Here is a 20,735-nt window from a genome sequence, read left to right as displayed (position 1 = left end):
TATATATTTATAACCATTTTATTTATCGGGACAAATATGGTAGAAAAAGGGGAAAAGGATTTCTTCATGGAGGCTACAATTAGGATGTCTTTAAACACGTAATGGTGATTATTTGCCATATTTGGTAAACAAATACAGATTATGATAGAAAATGGAATTTGGACGGCCATAAGGCAAGCCGTTTTCATATTTCTTTTTACGGAATTACTGATATCTTCAATTGTTTTAAGGATATCGGTATTTTGTTAAAAAATATCAATAATGTTAAGATTTTTTTTAAAATAATTAAAGATATCTTGAATTCAATTCTGATATCCCAAATACAATTACTGATATCTTAAACTTTTAAATGTGATATCAACAAAATATTTCGTGATATCTCTAAATGTATTTAAATATCAGTAAACAATTACCATCCTATTGTACATCATCATATTAGAAATAAATTCAAGATATCTTGAAATAAGTTATACACATCCACAATTGCATCACAAATATCATAAATTCATTTTAGATATCTATATGTTTTTGTGTTTATGTCAAAAGTCAAGTTTATAGAGAAATCACTAACATTATACCTGGAACCACTCAAAACAAAAATTGTTCAGGAAGCAGCGAACCCTAGAGCGAGTTACGACAATGTAAGTTTCCTTTGTTATTTACATATCCAATATATTTCACGAATAAACAAAGGACTCAAATACAGTATCAAGTTATCAAATACAGTATACAGTATTTAAATTATGTAATTATTTTTTTAAACCTATCTGCCATTATCTAGATCCATAAGTCTTTCGTTCACAAAGGGAGATCATTTAGGAATTGTCAAGTTATGTTGTCTCATGGAGCACCTACAAGTTAACATAAACATATATATATTATGTAGTCCTTTTCTATCTTTTTAAATTAAGTAGAGCTAATAATTTTGTACTCAAATTATCAATAAATTGCTATATTTAATGGAATACATCTATGTCGTTAATTACCTGGTTTTAAAGAATGCAATGATTCAATGGACAATATTTAAGTGGTTAAAGCGTTGGCTCGTCACGCCGAAGACCCGGGTTCGATTCCCGACATGGGTACAATGTGTGAAGCCCATTTCTGGTGTCCCCCGCCGTGTTATTGCCGGAATATTGCTAAAAGCGACGTAAAACCATACTCACTCACTCACTATTGTAGGATGTGGGATGTCACAAGTGAAGCTAAAACATACGAGACGAGAATAGTGATGATACCAGGTGTTCGCGAAAAGGTGAATGTATCCTGCACCACCCGCCACAAACACGTGTAAAGGCAAGTTAATTGTTCACCTGAAACAACACGGGAACATACCCCATGCAGCCACCATACCTGGCGCTAGTCAGGCCCCGACGTTCATTCAGTTTGGACCACACTCTATGAAGGTTCATATTTCAATGAGCTCACACAAATTGAAAGTCCATTCTTAAATAATCCGAAAGGTAGCCCTGAGGGCAAGAACTGGAACCTCCCTCAACACATTACTTATATTATCTGACCTTTTATCTACCCCCGCCAACTCTAAAACTCTTAAACTTAGCAAGAGGATCAAAACATTAATATGAAATACATGTAACATCTAATTTCAAAATTTCAAAGTGTATATTCCAAATCTAAATGGAAATAAAATCCTTTCACACTAAAAGTATTGCTTAATGGCACACTATTTTCTAACTTGACCTATTTAGACAAAATAAGTACAAGAATTCAGAGCCATTGCAGATCTAAACTCTGCAAACTAAACACCACAGTGATCAATGTACAAACTGCAAAACAACCGAGGACCTTGACAACTGATCTTTATATCACGATCAGTAACTAACTTTTGTTCGAGCTCAATACATCAAAATATAAAAACTATCTAGCTTTACACTTTCAGGCCATTTAATCGCATCGACAGTATTCTCGGCAGTTTCAAATTTCATTATAATATACAGCAAATATTTTAGATTTATCTTTGAAAAAACAAATCAATTGCCATATATTGATATTGATATATTGATTCTAAATTCGTTTCTTTTTCAAAAGCTTCCTATGCATGTTGGTCAATGAGTGCAGAGGTTTAGCAACGTCTCACCTTGTAACGATTTCTTGATATAAATTCCGAAGGAAAAAGTAACTAACTTCACCCCTGAATCGACGGAGCTAAACTTTTTATTGCAATTAATACCACGTTTTATTGATATCAAACCAACAGTTTGCAGGTTTCACAAAGAAAACAGCATGTATTGATGTTACTACACCTTTCATATCGGAACTGGACAAGATAGAGCTGCAATAAATGGTTAAAACGGTCATTTCGCAGAAAAAAATCTGAATGTATGAATATGTTGTTGGCCATTGTGTGGAGGCATTGGACAAAATTCTCCTTGTGAAAGTTAACTGAAAAAAATAATTCGGTGTGTGTATTATGTGCACGCGCGGGTTCGAATTCAGACATGGGTACAATGTGTGAAGCCCATTTCTGGTGTGCCCCGCAGTGTTAATGCTGGAATATAGCGGCATAAAAACCATACTCATTCATTCATTCATTCATTCATTATCTAAAAAATACTGATAACTGATATACCACTCGTTCGTACGGGTGGAGTTTAGAAATGGTTTATCAACACTACATAATTGTGTTGAGGAAGCCGTTATGACAGAAACGAAACTGTTCACTCTTGTTTACATCACTGGTGTTGTTTGGAGAAACCATGTTAAAACGTTCGCTCCCGTGACGAAAAGTTCACCAACAGATTATTTAATTACATATTGCTGCACTTACCATGTCGTTCAACGTCCTCTCCAGAGTGAAAACATACCGCACTGCAGGAAATCAAGCGTAAAAATGTTTCTTCGTGAAAAGTCTTCATAATGCACATGACATACCAAAGTAGCGCGTGAATAATATATACACGAGAGATAGTGGTCTAAGCCCATTGTAATCTCGATTTTAAATGAATTAGTGAAATTTATTTACCATGCACCGGTACATTTGACAAAGTAAGCGTCGTCTGCTGCGATCCAGCGCGTGGAACGGAAGTGTTTCCCGATTGGCTAAACTCGTAACCATGACATCACGCGACTATTCTGGTGAACACCTGCATGAAATATACAACACTTCTAACCTGATTTGACATTTGTTTATATAAATAATCTCAACCGACAAAGCCATTGGCGGTGGGGTTTGTCTAGCGAGGTTAAAGCGTTGAATCGACACACCAAGTAGAGCCGATTTTGACGCCCCTCTCCGTAATATGCCTTTGATTTTGTTCCAAATTTCGGAAATGATTTTGTAATAAATTGTAGCGGTATTCATCATAATAGAATGGAGATGTAATACAGTGGATGGTCGACCATGAGTTGCCAAACGCCTAAAATTTTAATGCATTTTAATCACAATGATGATTATGAAAAAAAAATTATCCAAGAATTATGAACAATATGTATAAAGTACCACACGAGCAAAAACGTATTAATTGAGGGTCAAAGGAGAGTATATCGAGTTTGCTTTTTTATGAAATGGAAAATTATTGAAAGAACTGTTAAATTTGATTATGTCTATTTAACCTTCACTCATTCCTGCATTAGTTTGTGAAAAGTAATCTATGGCTGAATAATTTTGTGTAAAAATATATTGGTTCGATGAAGACTAGGGTAGGAAATGAACTTGCAACCACATGACCCCTAACATGTTTGAAATGTTATTAATTTATGCCGAAAAGAGCAAATATATTGATTTTCAAGATAAGATATCAAAGATACCCATCAACGAAGTTCATATGGTCGGTTCCTTAGAATGTATATTATTGTGAGCCAATTTTAAAGAGACCAAATTGCTAGGTTCATCACTACAGTTTCAAGTATCCAATGGTACAGAGGATAATGAGGGGGGTGGGGGTAGGGGTAGGGTTAATGGTTAGCCTTGTGGTGGTTAAAGCGTTTGGTCGTCACGCCGAATGCCCGGGTTCGATTCCCCACTTGGGTACAACCCGTGAATTGCCATAGAAGGCGACTATGCTTGTAAGAGGCGACTAGGATCGGGTCAGGCTCGTTGACTTGGTTGATGCATGTCATCGTATCCCATTTGGGTGGACCCGTGAAGATCCGGGGTAGAATTGGTCTTCGGCAACCCGTGCTTGCCCTAAAGGGCGACTATGCTTGTCGTAAGAGGCAACTAACGGCATCGGGTGGTCAAGGTCGCTGATTTGGTCGGTGCATGTCATCGAACCCAATTGAGTGGATCGATGCTCATGATGTCAATTGTCTGATCAAGACTCGATTATTTACAGACAGCCGTCATATAACCGTAATTATGTTCAACTGGCGTTAAAACCAAATCCCTCACTAACTGACATATGCAATGTTGTCAGTTAGTCGACCTGAATATTGCTGATTACAGCGTTAAACAACAGACAAACAAACAAACCCACTTGGGTATAATGTGTGAAGCCCATTTCTGCTGTCGGGCGCCGTGATATTGCTGGCATATTGCTAAAAGCGGCGTAAAACCGAACTCACTCAGATGTGGTGAAAATGGAAAACAAGCTGGAGTTACGGAAAGGAGCTAGGATTAATAATCAGTTTTATAATTATACATGCCAAATTTTGAAAATATTTCAGAAAAATCAAACAAGTTCTGTTGCTCACCTGATTTTTTCTGAAATATTTTCAAAATAAGAAAACTATTTATAAACAAAATCACCACGAAAAGGCAAAACCTATTAACAGAAGTTTCAATACAACAAAACAACATGCAAATCCAGAGAAACCCATACCGGTGTCAGAGAGTGGAATTTCCCCCCTAGCCTAATTTCCCCCGGGAAAGGGGCTATATAGTCATATTCCCCCCGGAAAACTGGCTATATATCCATACTTCCCACGGAAAGCACACTTTATGGCCATATTTCCCACCCGGAAAATACACTATATAGCCAATTTTCCGCTTTGGAGTCAGATTTCCCCCATAATTAAATATATGTCTATTATCAAAAGTACCCAGATGTACAGTTGGGTGATGGAGTACTTTACAAAAGAAACCATGATTAAAATCTTGTGTTTTTTTGCGCCATACATTCTTAATTTTAATAAATAGAGGATAGTTCATTTCGACAGTGAGATATGGCGGATCTGTCACTGGACAGATCAGATCAGCCTTTTGTCACTGACGAAATGAAATGTTTTATTTATTATATATTTATTAAGTAGGGTATGTGTTTTTTGTTTTTTATTGTTGTTGTGTATCTGAGGTACATCAGTGAATCTAAAATCTTCCAACTGTCTTCAGTAACAATACGTCACATTGCTAGTTGAAACACACTTTGCTAGTCTATCAGGTCTGCACTGTAAACTTGAACGGCAGTCGTTCTCCTTATCATGGTTGCAGTGACATATCACCTTTCTGTCATCGAGAATCCTCAGTCTCTCACTGCCAAGTATATTATAAAGTATATTTACAACGTATATAGCGCATATATCTGTACGTGCTCATGGCGTTTCTTGCCCCGATCAGAGGTCCGTATATTTTGCATTCCACAACTTCCCAGCTACATGTGAAATATGCAACCAAAGTTGCCTGTCAGGCGCTAGATGATTACCCATTCCCATAACCATTACCACATTAACTCCTTGGTACCCCTTTACTGTTTGTCAACAGAGGCATGCATGAACAAGATCACTTGCCAAAGGTGACGCCTCAAGTTTTTCAAATCGTGTTTCAGTGGAATATATACTACTCAAAATTTGATAAGGATCGTAGATATTTTTCTTAATAAAAAAACAAAATAACTGCATAACTGGCAATATTGTGTTCAAGTGAAATCAAAAACGTCTCCAACACACGTGCACGTGCATTTCATGCCATGGGAAATGCGTTTCACATCACAGTTCATGCTTTTGCTACCATTGCACGATTTCCAATCAGGCAACGGTGTCTGATTCATTCTGAAACTGTAAACTCAATTGAGTGTTTACACTACGTTTATCTACGCAATGCCCCCTCAACGTGTAAGGCGTCGCCTGACGACAGAACAACTGGGCAGATGTATTGGAATGCTTGATGCTGGCTATTCACAACGTGACGTTGCCAATGCACTAAACGTCAGCCAGAGCGTTGTAAGCAGGGCCCGGTCCCGACAGCAAACTTTTGGTACAGCAGCACACCGACATGGGGGTGGTCGTCAGAGGTCGACGACCCAACGCCAAGATCATTTTGTGGCTCTTCAGGCACGACGTCATCCCTTCTGGACAGCAACCAGCCTACGTAACGACCTCCTGAACGCCTCGGGGGTGAATGTGTCCACTCAGACGATACGGAATCGTCTTCACAATGCAGGTCTCTACTCGAGAAGGGCATGTGTCCGAATCCCCCTGACTGTTCGACACCGGCGGGAGCGATTGGAATGGGCTGAAGATCATGTCACTTGGACACGGAACGATTGGGTTCCAGTTCTGTTCACCGATGAGTCCAGGTATTGTTTGGACTTTACAGACAGGAGGCAGCGGGTGTGGCGACGACAACGTGAACGTTTCCATGATGCCAACATCAGTGAACATGACCGTTATGGTGGTGGTTCCATCATGGTCTGGGGTGGAATCAACAGAGATGGAAGGACAGATCTTCATGTCCTGGAGAGAGGAACAATGACGGGGGTGAGGTACCGGGATGAGATCCTCGATGTGTACGTCAGACCCTACGCTGGTGCTGTTGGCCCCGAGTTCATCCTGATGGATGATAACGCCCGTCCTCATCGCGCCAGGGTGGTTGAGCAGTACCTTGAGCAGGAGACAATTGTCCGCATGGATTGGCCAGCGCGCTCGCCGGACTTGAACCCGATTTGAATATGTCTGGAACATGCTGCAGGTTGCCCTTTCACGCCGTAGAGCACAACCCACGACTTTGTCAGAGCTCGGACATGCCCTCGTGGAAGAGTGGAACAATCTTCCCATTGGGAACATCCGGGTGCTTATTGACAGCATATCTCGACGTTGTCAGGCCGTCATTGATGCAAGGGGAGGTCATACTCGATATTGACACTTCATCGACTAAGTGTAATGATGGACTATCCCTCATAACTGTGTAATTCTTTCTCTTGTTTGCTGTTAACATTTTTTCATGAAATGCCTTTTGGTGTTTGCAGATTTCAAACATTCCATATTGATACAAGTTCATGCCGTTCATGAATTTTCATTCATAACATGATTAAACACGTTTCTGAGTCAGAGTCATGTCTTTTGTTATGTTTGTGGTAACTTACACACATATCACCTAGTGATCCTTATCAAATTTTGAGTAGTATATATACATGAGTACCGTTTCCGTCATCTGTTCATTTACCAACTGATGAGCGGATTCGGTTTAGTGCACAGGGCTGTGAACTGCAGGCTATGCTTGCGACAACACTTTTAGGACCTGTACTAATGTCAGCCCTTAGGTTAAATAATTAAAATAACTACTGTGGCTAGCACAATCTCAGGATGCAAATTCAACAGTCTGGACTCTCTTTACAATCAACGTGTTTTACAGCTTGCAAATAGAATTTTAGACCAACCAATCACTTTTTATACCCTTGTTATGACGTTTTACCATCTGGAAGAAGATATCGTGTACCTTGTTTTTAATCAAATAGAGCCAAATCTTCATTTGTTCCCGTTAGTATTTTATTTTTAAATGATGAACCCAGTCAACCTGTCTCTTAATCATTGTTTAATTCTTATGTGCTAGTGTTAATTCATATTTTATCTTCTTTAATAGTGCATATTTTGTTGCTTTATGTTATGCATGTATGTTCTGTGTGTATGTTTGTATGCATGGAGTGTTGTTTAAGTTTGCATGGAGTGCTATGTATGAGTGCAGATATATGTGTTGGTCTGAAATTGTATTGTTCGTAATGAGTGTATGTATACTCTGTTCACTTCAAATATAATCCAAATTCCCCCGGCGTAATAAAGCTTTATTCTAAATAACACTAACGCGGTTCGAACCTGAGACCTCTTGCTCTTCAGCATGATAAAGGCGACAGTGAAATTTTCAGCACTATTAAAACCATAACATTGGTGAACATAATAACTATGTAAAAAGAATTTTATTCATTTTACTGAATGCTGATGGAGTTGCAGTTCAAGCTGGTCTATTGCGCCAGAAACACAGGACAAAACTTTGTCCAGAAATTCTAAAATATAACTGTCTTCCACTGTTTTGCTGTTTGTTGATTCCAACACACCCTTAATTGTAGAAAATCACTGACGTGAAGTATTTACTAGTATCCAGCAACAGTTCATAAATACGTTCTCTGGAATGAATAACAATTGGCAAGTCGGAATCGTCTATGTTTTCAACACTAAACTTCAATTGAGACACGTTTAACTCCAATTTCTCTGTCAAATATGGCATGCAAGAAGTTCGCTTTTGCCATTGCTGTTTGATCAATGTTTGTTAAATGGTGCAGTAGATTATGTTTTTTAATACTGCATTGAAGAATCTGAGGGATATAGAGGAAATTCTGCTATATATCCATACTTCCCCCTTGTGTTAAGGGGGAAAATCTGACTCTAGAGCGGAAATATGCGCCCTGTTCGCATAACAATTATGAATGGACTAAAATTATTTCCACTGGATATTGATTCTGGGATGATTAAATTGAAACTATAAGTTTGATTTGTATGCTATTTCTGTATCAATGTTCGGACATTCCATTTCATATTTCTTTACTCAGTCATCAAATTCCGTTTCAAACAAGAAAATCCCGTTTCGAAAGAAGCAAAAGTCCTCACACATAATTTGTATAATTGTTTGCTGTTGGTACAGTGGTCACTTAGCTGGTCCCCGAATATATTCCCGGGACCACAAAAATTCATTACCGAGTCCCCAGGACTCGCAATTACACAGGCTTAATAAATCCCTGCGACGCCATTGCTAGGACGATCAATCAAAGTCACTGTCTTCATGCACTAAACGTTCATCGCGTTAGAGTATTGCTTCATATGGATGTCCGTTCCCGTGGTTTTCCAGGTGAACAATTAACTTGCCTTTGCGTGTGTTTGTTACGGGTGCTACCGGTGGGGCAGGGTTCTATCACCTTTTCACGAACACCTGGTATCATTACTATTTGATAGGGATTCATGAACACATGATCATGATATAGTCGGTACGTACATCTGCTTTTAACAGAGAATTCTTATGAATATGGAAAGTGTTTTGTCGCTATTTTATTATAGATATGTAAAGGCTAAAAAACGTTTACTGATATATTGTAAGGTGATGTTGGCCTTCCGTTGAGACTTTATTGTTTGCTGACTGATTGTTTGTCATTAACGCAACACTCAGCAATATTCAACCTGTATGACGGCGGCCTGTACATTATCTGGACCAGACAATCTAGTGATTGACATCATGAGCATCGATCCATGCCAGACAATCCAGTGATCGATGTTGTTATCACCATATCACCATTTCGACCATAAACAACGAACTGCACAAGCGTGGAACGTTTTTCATTCGACAACTTAATAATGATAACAATACCAACAATAATAATAATCAATTTATATGGCGATGTACTCCGTGCATAAGCATGTTCTAAGTGCTTAGACATTTATCGACCCAGTCAATGGATCAGTGTGCACTAAACAATTATTCTCAGCTCCCTGGGGCGCTTGAAGGTTAACACATTCACTGCTGGGTGAACAGAGGCACAGTTCGAACAAGGAAACACCACATATGCTGCACGTGCTTCGAGACCTCAGGAACGCGGTCAACCATCCAAGGACTGTCCGCGTTCACACGAAAATAAACCTATTTTTTTACTAAGAACGTGTTATCCCAAATATGATTTTGTTACATTTGACCACTTTCTGAATAGCATTGTGGATTCATAGCTTTGGGCCATGGGAGTAGTGCCAAATAACACTTGCCAGAGGGGTACACAAAGTACGTGATCTAGACTACCAGTTGTCAGACTTTCATTTTGTGGAAGCCTCGGTGGCTGAGTGGGTTAGATCGCTGACGTTGAGTGCTGGCGATTAGGTGTCCAACTCCAGGTGTCCAGTGGGAATTCGAATCCCGGACGGGACTCAACCCAAAACAAACGAAAATTCATGAAAAATAATAACCTACTAGTTTCAGAGGCAAAAGCAATAAAAATATCACAAGTATCTAATTTATTTTATTCATTAAATCGGTTCATATTTTTCACATTTACCGAGAGTTCTATTTCCATAATAAGCACACCATGGTTTATGCCACTTGCAGTTGAAATATGACGTCATTGGTGCCAATTGATAAAGGAAGACGTCGTAAGACTTTATTAGACGCGTTTCACGTGGTGTAGGTACAGGTGTGTGATTTTATCTTCTCAGATGCGCAGCGGTGCCGTGCTGTTCAAAACACAACCCTAAGAACAATTACTCCAAATTATGTCTTGGAAAGGTCCGTTGTATGAATTGCACTTATTCGTTCATTTGTGTTGCGCATCTTGACTCTAGCTCAGCTGCTGTCGTGTTCAGCGAGAGATTATACCTTCTGGTTCTGAAACTGGTCGGAAGCGGATGGTGTACGATCCTTATATGGAAACGGGCTAGAGGGACAGCACTCTCATCAAAACCAAGCCTCGGCTGTTTTTAGTAAACAAATGCCGTAATGCTGAAGTAACTCAGGTAGGTTAAATATTTGCTGTTTAGGTATTAAACAGATAAAATCTAACCACATTAGTATTTAAGAAATGTGGTTCAGCTTGATAATCATGAATATCCAGGATGTTGTCTCGTTCACATTTGGGGCGATCGGGTAGCCTAGTGGTTAAAGCGTTAGTTCGTCACGCCGAAGACCCGGGTTCGATTCCCGACATGGGTACAATGTGTGAAGCCAATTACTGGTGTCCCCCGCCGTGATATTGCTGGAATATTGCTAAAAGCGGCGTAAAACCTCACTCACTCACTCACTCACTCGTTCACATGTTCACTTCTTGCATATCATGTCGATACTCCGTCATCAGCTGATCATTGCAGTATGCAGTTAATTCATCTTGGCGGAGTAAGTTGTGTTACGTAATTTCCATGTGTTTTAGGGTATACAGCCTTTTCCGTCTGGAATTGTCAGAAATCATTTCATTTGGTAATTAATAAACTTCATAATAACACAGTAAAACAAATTTTGTATAGATCTACTCATTAATATATTAATATCCTCTGTGTGGGTGGGTGGGTGATTTGTAAATAATCATGTATAATCAACTGTTGAAGCAATTAGACACAATTTTTTTTCTATTTAGGCCTTATACTTTATATTTAAAAAGATATTTGGTTTTGCTGGTTTGTAGCTGACGAAATATCAAGTCTCTATACAAAATCAAGGGGCTCATATTTCATGTTTGATGCAATTTACAAACATATACAATCTTTACAGTACACTTATACATAAAATAAATCAAGTTACCATTTTTTTACTTTGTGACATATAGTGAGATATAGATGACAAAAGTGTTAATGTTTCTATGTTGTATCTTTCAAAAATGTAGTTTTGAGTCAAGACATACCATACACTGATGCCCTGACAGTACAGGTCCACAGAAGAGCCTCAGTCCATCATGGTGTACAGTCGCTGTCCAGTGTACGCAGGAAGCATGGCACACCGTGCTTCACAGTATGAGATACAAAATAACATTTTGACAGTAAATAATCACACAATGTAAATACTATATGCAAATAATTTCTGTATTGAACCATTTTGTATATTTATTATATTCTATATTGTAACATGATTGTCTTTTGAAGTAAAAGTGTAGTGTGAATGACATATGAAATTATAGATCTGATACAATTTGTACACTGTAAACTGATGACATTTGTATTTAGGCACCCAGTGAGGCCGGAACTAAGCATGACATGCCTGACACAGCTGATGACTATTACCACCCATCTTTACAATCACTTAGTCTGTGTACATATTATTTTGACAAATTTGATTTAATAAATTGTTTTATTTTTCATATTCATAAGAAATCTCTGTCAAAAACAGAGTCGATTGTACGATTCTGACTACATCATGAGCACGTGTTAATGAATCGCTATCAAATAGTGATGATACCAGGTGTTTGCGAAAGGTTAGAGTATCCTGCCCCACCGGTGTCAGAAGCTATTCCTGGTGCAGAGATCCATTTTTATTGTGTGCAAATTGTGTTTGTTCTCATGCAGAGCTTCAAGTCATAAAATATTAGTGTGTCTTGTGAGATACAGTGCTTCAGACAACAAGAGAACTGTACTTTTGAAATAGTCAACCAGTGCACTAACAAGTTGCCACTGAGCATTTAGCCAGTGCTTGTGCTATTGTCTTCAGTCTTTTCCCCGGCCTTCGCCCTTTCCCAAAACTACCTCATCCAGCATCAGCCACCCTGTATAACAGCAACTTATGAAAAGAAACAGCTAAGGCTGATTGTTGTCAGAGACCATAAAACAAGATTTCAATGAAAAAAAGTTTATTTTAGTGAGCATAGAGAAAAACAGTACATACATCAGATGGAAATCGTTCACGAATCACCCCGACAACACAAGATGGAATAACTCTGATTCTTCAACTATTTCTGCAAATCCAAAAAGTGAATCTCTTCTTTATGAGGTGTAGATAGATTCTGAAATGAAAAAGTATTTTATTAGTCACACAGTATAAAATATTCCAAAAAATATCAAACCGTTTAGATATATATTTTTGTCATTCAATCTGGAGGGAAGCCTATAGAAGAAGCAACTTATATTGATGATATATGCATATTTTTTATACCATGTTAATAATTCAATAACAGCCAAAACAGTTTATAGTTTTCTATCATGTTGACATGATGTGTTTATTACTATTGGTTTGAATACTTCTTGAAATATTGTGGACATATTTCAATATCACTGATGTAATTTAATAACCTTACTAGTTACATATATTTTCATAACTGTCTCGCAAATAAACATTTATGGTACTGGAGATATATTTTACTTGTCAGATATATTTGTTTTGCATGATAGATCTTCAAATGCATAATAAAATAAAATGATGAAAGCAAATACATTTTTTCTAAACTTTATTTCAAGTGTTCATATAAAACAGGGTGGTTAAAGCATTTGATCGTCACGCTGAAGACCCAAGTTCGATTCCCCACACAGCTACAATGTGTGAAGCCCATTTGTGGTGTCTTCGCTGTGATATTACTAAAAGCGGCGTAAAACCCTACTCACTCACTGCATATTTGATAAATCTGAACTTATTGATGATGCAAAACCATCTTATCTGAAACTGTTCCAGATGATTGCTGAAGGGAACACCACTAGATAATTACATATGTATTATTATTATGATTTACAGATTCCTTGATTGGGGTTCTAAGGGCATTCCTTTCGTACATATACATCTGTTACCACCTTACATTCATAAAGCAAAGAATTTAATCAAAGATTTCAGGGAATATTTTCAAATGAAATTTGAGCTCTGGTTTATCTTTTACAGGTCCACTGGTGTAAACAACTCATTGCATTAGGCCTACATACTGTAGTTTTTTATGAAATTGAATTTTTACCACCTGATATAAGATTTAGAACACACTGAACACAGGTTATGGGGTTGATCTGCATGCGATTAATTCCAGTCAATTAGGACAAGGTTTTAGGGGGTGATTGCTGCAGATGATTTGCCCAAAATGTCAGGTCAGGAGGTATAAATCTCCAAACAAAAGTTTTAAATTTTAAATATTTTTATTAATTTTCAACAAGTTTTAATTATAGTTTCTTAAATAATCTATATATATGATAGTGACAGTAAATGGGATTTTTGTAAACATTTTACATATATCTGGTCCACTCAATTAAACAACCCACTGTTTTTAATAATTAATTATATATTAAACCTTTCATATTTTTTTTAATTTGTATACATTTGTTTTAGAAATCTGGCCTCATAATGGATGATGAATAGTTTCCGTGTAAAGATGCAATGCATTTTCTATGAATAGTTGTCACACCAAACCAAATACCAATTATCTGTTAAATAGATATAGGCCTACTGCACTAACTGGTCTCAAACACTTAAACACATCAATGGAGTGATCTATCGTTTCACTTTCAAATGGGGATGGTTTTGCTCGGCTGATGCTGGTGTGGTGTAAGAATTCAGTTACTTATCCATAAAATACGGCAGTTATTTTGAATTCGGATGGGGAAAAAATCAAAGAGAATCTTTTGTCCCCAGTACATTTCTACGTTTCCTCTCGGCAACCGACTTTTGATAAGTACTGGAACGTACCCCATTTTCGTGCTACTCAAAGTATATGCTCTACTAATCAGCTGGTGATATGTAATCTTGTTGAGACAACGTTTGGCGACAGATCGTATTTGTTTCTTGACACTGCCATGTAGCACTGATCTGTAGCCTATAGGTGGTCGGAATAGTTATATCGAATATAGATACGGGGATTGACGACAATGCCGATACCGGCTATAGGGTCGTAACAGGGTGGGACAGGATGAATAGGCCAGCTGGCGAAGCATGCGTGTCACCAGGCGTGACATTTTGTTTGTTTGTTTACGCCGCACTCAGCAATATTCCAGCTATATGACGGCGGTCTGTAAATAATCGAGTCTGGACCAGACAATCCAGTGATTGTTATCATGAGCATTGATCCACGCAATTTGGATCGATGACATGCGACATGACACCAAGTCAGCGAGCCTGACCACCCGATCCCGTTAAATCAACGGATCATTCCTAGCCATGAAAGGATCAACTGAGAATACTTTGATTGATTAATCACTGTTATCTTACAGTGGATATGTCAAAAGTAAGTGTTTACATGTGTAGGTTTACTAAAGGGAATACACTCATAGCATGGCGTAAAGTGCCGATATAAAAACAACAAACTTTGTTCAAAGGGTTAACCGATAATACGTTGATTGATTGCTCATTGTTATTTAACTCAATGGATTTTTTAATCATTTTTTTTAAAGAACCGTGGACATAATGAAAATGGTTGTCGCGTGGGCTTTCTCAGCTGACCCTTGAGACTTCAAACCTATGTGAACCAACTGAAACCAACCAAGTGATCAGTTGAGAAACGAACACGGGTTATAATATCCCGAAACTCTATATATGTTTTAAAATATTGAGACACGTGACATCGAATATATTTCTTTGTATAGCTGCAGAAGTGTGGGATATTGTTCCTTTATGTGGATATTCACGGTTACATTCCTCGAACAAGTAAGCTGCCTAAAATTATACATATAACTTTGGTAGGTTGTAATTATGAAATTTGTATTTTGTTTTCATTCTTTTTCTGTGACATTGAGCAGAATCATTCTTGTTCCCCTACGTCTTGGTTGGGAAGTTCTTCGATGCGCGAAAGACGTTGTTTTCACAAGTCGTTTTCTTTGTAAGCGTGTATATGTTTCAGTCAATTTGTGAAATAACTGAATATTTAGGCGTTTAATAAATTTCCTTAGTGAAAATTTTACACATTTTGACATTAAAAAAATGTATACACCATAAAATAAGCAATGCTCAGGTGAAATATTTACTTTGGATTGCATGTCAAAATAGTGCAAACGAAAATCGCAAAATTACCAAGCAAGTGACTTACCAAAACTTTTCCTTATTATTTCCCAAACTGTATTTCATTTTGTTGATCTACGTGACCATATGCCCTTCCACTATCCATAACAGTGACTAATGCGCTTACGAATGGCGCAGCACAGGTCGCGAACCCGTCTAGATTTCTGCTATACACCCGGGTACTCACGGGGGAAAAACAATGACAAAGGCAACAACCAGTCTCGGGGAATTGCTTTAGATCAGTGCCCCTTTAATTTTCATCGTTTCCATACCACGGAAGCCCGGAACTTGCTCTGTTGGTTTTGCGATTTTCTTGATGGGACAAGGGAACTTCTTCGGATTAGGCAATGTATCGGATGCCATGTTGTATCACCATAATCTTTTGCTTTGTGACAAGACATGGACCAAATTGGCACCAATTACGTCATAATTTAAGGGGGATAACTCAGGCCTGTTTATCTCGGAAACCGAAGGCCTTATAACGGCATGATATTTTCGCACTTACGGTGAGCTTCCTACTTTCACTGTGAGAAAAAATGACGGTATATTTTCAAACACTGATACTAACTAATTCTAAAATTGCGTTTTGATTAAAAAAATAAAGAAAGTGATTTTTGCGTTTACACTTCCCCTTTAACCCTCATGGTGCTAAAGCATCCGTTACACTATCAAAAACTTCGATAAAAACTTGGACAAAGTCCATGATGACCAAGTTTATGATAGTGTAACATTCCGTCAAAAACTTTTTGACGGGACTTTGATGGAATAGAAACCGATCCTATTTCTCCTCAAACCTTGATCAAATTTTGATGACGTTGATTTAATTTAACTAATCAGACTGCAAGGAACATTTACACCTTTTCAACCGGAAGTGCATAGAGTCAAGTCAAAATTAGTCAACTGTTTTGGACTGACGAGATGTTGGAAGAATTAATTGATTTTTTTTAACAACGAGCACCCATTCTCGGGACCAAATGTGCCTTTGCCTACCCCGACGACGCCTTCTCAACATGGCAATACACAAAATACATATGACATCAGTAAAAAAGTTCTTCGTCAGTAGCATTCACCTTGGCAAGATAATTCCCACAAAAACTTTGACGGCATGCCAAAAACTTGATGAGTGTACACAGTCGAACTTGGACCAAGTTATTCACATGAGCAAATTCCATGATGCGCGAAGTGATTTCTTTTGGTAAAATAAGTCTATTATTCTCTGCTATAGCTTTGAATGGACGCTTCATTTCGGTGACCCGACATACACATGATCTGTCTGGCTTCAAAGCCTGCATCATTCATAGCCTGAATCGATGTCGCTCTCAGTTTTCCCTGATGATTTTTAATGTTATTTTTAGACATTGACGAATCCCCCTAAAGTAGTTCTGTATATCTCCGCTCGATTGACAACGTAATCGCGTGACATACTGACGTTCATCGGGAATTCTACCATGACATTGATGAATGCTTGATTCTGATTGGTTAAAAGAGGTTTCCTTTTTGCCACGGAAACCCCTTTCAAATATAAGCCTTTTCACAAAAAATGTGCGTATGAATGTATAGATACCCTACATATCGATTCATAAAAAAATGGCTGCCGATCGATCACCCCACATGAACTGTATATTTCCTCTATTACACGATGGGTCTCTAATACCAGCTGGGTCTCTAATACACGCAGAGTTAAGCACCCTCGCGAAATTGATAGACGGCATAGCCGTTAACCCTCTTGGTGCCACGGGAACATATATGGTCCCTCACTTTTCACACCCTCTTAGTGCCAAGGGACCATATATGGTCCCGTGAAAATGTACCTTTCAACTGTAAATTAAGATGCCAAACACTGTGTGCGCACAAAATTATAACCATCATCACCCTAATTAACACAGCTTTAAATCGTGTAACTCATATTTTATACAGTGCGAGATTAGTAAAGTGGTTACCGCCCCTCTCCTCATTTTTCTGCCACGTTGAACTTGCCAAAGAGGGCGATTTTTTTGTGTGCACACTTGTCACATACACGTAACTATTATAATATCAGACAGCCAGTTTGAAAAAAGATATACTTTCCCCCACTGTACAGTTATTGGCGTTATTATCGTCCGCAACGGAAGTGTCTAGTTTCTAGTATAGTATATGTTTTATCGACCGTGTGTCATGGGGATTTAGCACGGTGCTAGAGACAAAAACGATTGTCTTTCTGTTTATGATGCTGATTTACAGAAAATATTCAAATCTAATATTTGGAAAGATAGCCATGGTCGTAATATTAAGGTGTTTTTTGTGTCAGGAAGTTCATGATCAAAACGTAAACATTGAATGGCCAAGCCCGAAAGTGATGGACATGGCACGTTCGCATCATATCTGTGCCGCGATTTCTTGTCTACCGGTTGTCCTACATACTCGCCCGTTTAAACAAATAACTGCTATTTGTATTTTCATATGAAATGACAAAGAATCATGTGTGATTGTTCAAACTACCTGACCGTGTGAATGAATTGCCCTAACCGTTTCACATTTTGTCGCAAAAGGAGATAAACGTGGCCACAACATCTGACGTGAGTAGATGCCACATTGTAAACAGATTGTGTCAAGGTCGGTTCCACATGTGGTTGCTCGGCCCCCGTTTCTGTCGATGGTACACGCGATACAAACATAATACAACTATTGATAATCTGAGTGTATCAATTGTGGAGGATGAAGTTCATTTTATTACATCATGTTACTTGTATAACAAGTTCAGAATTATGCTTTTGCCAAGTATTTGTACTAGTAATCTTTGTACTCTGGACAAATTTGAGAGAGTTATGACAGATAATTCTTTGTCAGAATCTTTAGCACTCTATATTGTTAAATGCACGCAGGCAAGGCAGGTTTATCTCATAGGTTAAAGGGAGACAACTTTATACACAGTTTACGAATGCTTCACCTCCTCTTAATGATTATAGTAGATCTCTTCTTAATGATTGTAATTGTTGTTTGTAACTTAAAATTGTTGTGACTTGATTATATACACATGTACTCTGGGCTGGATGCCTTTATTACAGAATGAAAGAGTCTTGAAGTCTTGACAACTATTGAAAACATCAGCACAACTTCTGAAATGATGACATTAATACCTTTTTGTATTTGGGTTAACCGCTTATGGATACGATGCGCTGTAAAGTTCGATTTCGATTTGTTTTTCCTTTCATTGAAACTGTGATAATGGCCCTATGATTGGTGTTCTGAAATATACACGAAAAAAGTTAAGCACACCCTTATATCTGAACCATGACAAAAGGCAAAAATCATGGCATGGGATGACTGACCAAAGGAGCTGGGTGATATCAATGTCTTCGGATAGAACAAACAATTGACAACAAACAGAGAAGATATTGGTGAGTTGTGATTGAAATTTACTGACAAAAACATCTTGGTAACACAGGTACTGTTTTTGACCTTAGAAAATAACTAAAAAGTATGGAGCTGCAGGATTAAGTAAACGAGTTACGTTTGATGTGTCATGTGAAAATGTTTCTAAAAGTCTCTACTTGACATGGCACGTGAAACAGATCAGTAGCGGGTATAACCGCCACGTGCCCGGATGACGCATTCCACCCTACGTCTAATGCCTCCTGTCAGACGTTGGATCGGTGATGGGTCAAGAACAACCACTTCTGATGCAATGCTGCTTCCAACTGGCGTATATCTTGTACAGGAGGATGTCGTGCCTGTATGCGCCGCCCCAGAATGTCCCAAACATGTTCAAGGGGGTTCAAATCTGGGCTCATTGCTAGCCAGGGTAGAGTCATTATTGCATTGGCCCTCATGTAATCCACGACTGCACGCGAACGATGAGGCCTGGCATTGTCATCCATGTACTGAGGTCGAGTAGCAGGAGGGTTGTTGTCAAAATGAGAAACGACGACTGGCCTCAAAACGTCCCGGATGAACTGAGCCCCTGTTAAGTTCCCTCTCATGGTGACCAAATCCAACCTGCAATCATGAGAGATACACCCCCAAACCATTACCGAGCCCCCGCCGTATGCAACAGTCGGTTTAATGTTCCTGGGGGTGTATGCCGTGTTCCGGTGCCTCCAAACTCTCGTTCACCCATCAGTGACGTGGAGCAGAAAGCGACTTTCGTCTGACCAATTTATCTGTCTCCAAGTTCTCAGATTCCAGTTCTGTCGCGCAATACACCATACTAAATTAGCAGCTCTGTGGTGATCTCTCAACAAGGGACGCTTTATGACTCGTCTAGCCCTCAGTCCTGTTGCTTTCAACCGGTTCCTGGCGGTTCTTGTGCTGAAGCGACGATTGGGCAACCGCAGCTGTTTCAGACGAGTACTTGTATATATATATATATATATATATATATATATATATATATATATATATATATATATATTTCAAATACACATTATAACTCTCCTCGGAAAAATGAATATATTATCAAAACACGACAGCTCGTATTTCCAACATTCTATAATGGATATTTGATCTAATAAATATTTGATTTATTGTCGTCTGGACAGGTGCGCGTGATTTGACCTCGAGTGTTGTGACGCGGATAACGTCACGTCAAACAGCTGATCTAATGTTGTGGTAGCATACTGGATACGCGTGGTTATAGCTTCAAATAATAACATTCTCTTTGACTGAACTAGGAAGTGGAACTAGTGCATCACGATTGGGAAGATTTCCATGGCGACCGCGAGTGAATGAGACCGTTTATCACTTGACTAACAATGTTAGAATACTGGGCTCATTTTTCTAATTTTGGTATGTTGACATGTGCTTTTCACATCTGTTTGTAGGCGCGATTTTTCAAGAAAAAATGCGCATATACTTGAGTAAGGAAATGGAACATTTTACGGTGAGAAAGCTGTCAAAATGGATCCAATATTAAAAAAAACCCTTTTTAATATTTTAGCCTCATATATTAGAATCTCGCATGGTTCAATTTATAACATAAACAGTATCAAAAAGAAAGATTTAAACACTGAAAACCATCTATATTAAAGATTTTGATAGTCATATTTTCGAATTTCAATGCCAAAAATATATTTTGTCTTTTATGACAAATTATTCAATTACTTTCATTGACCTACGTTCATTATCTATTTCAAATTTTCCCTTTGTAGAATGGGATGAAATGGAAAACTGT

The sequence above is a fragment of the Haliotis cracherodii genome, unplaced genomic scaffold, assembly GCF_022045235.1.
Source record: "Haliotis cracherodii isolate W230 unplaced genomic scaffold, xgHalCrac1.p SCAF_6, whole genome shotgun sequence".
NCBI lineage: Eukaryota > Metazoa > Mollusca > Gastropoda > Lepetellida > Haliotidae > Haliotis > Haliotis cracherodii.
Note: the sequence above shows the minus strand (reverse complement) of the source record.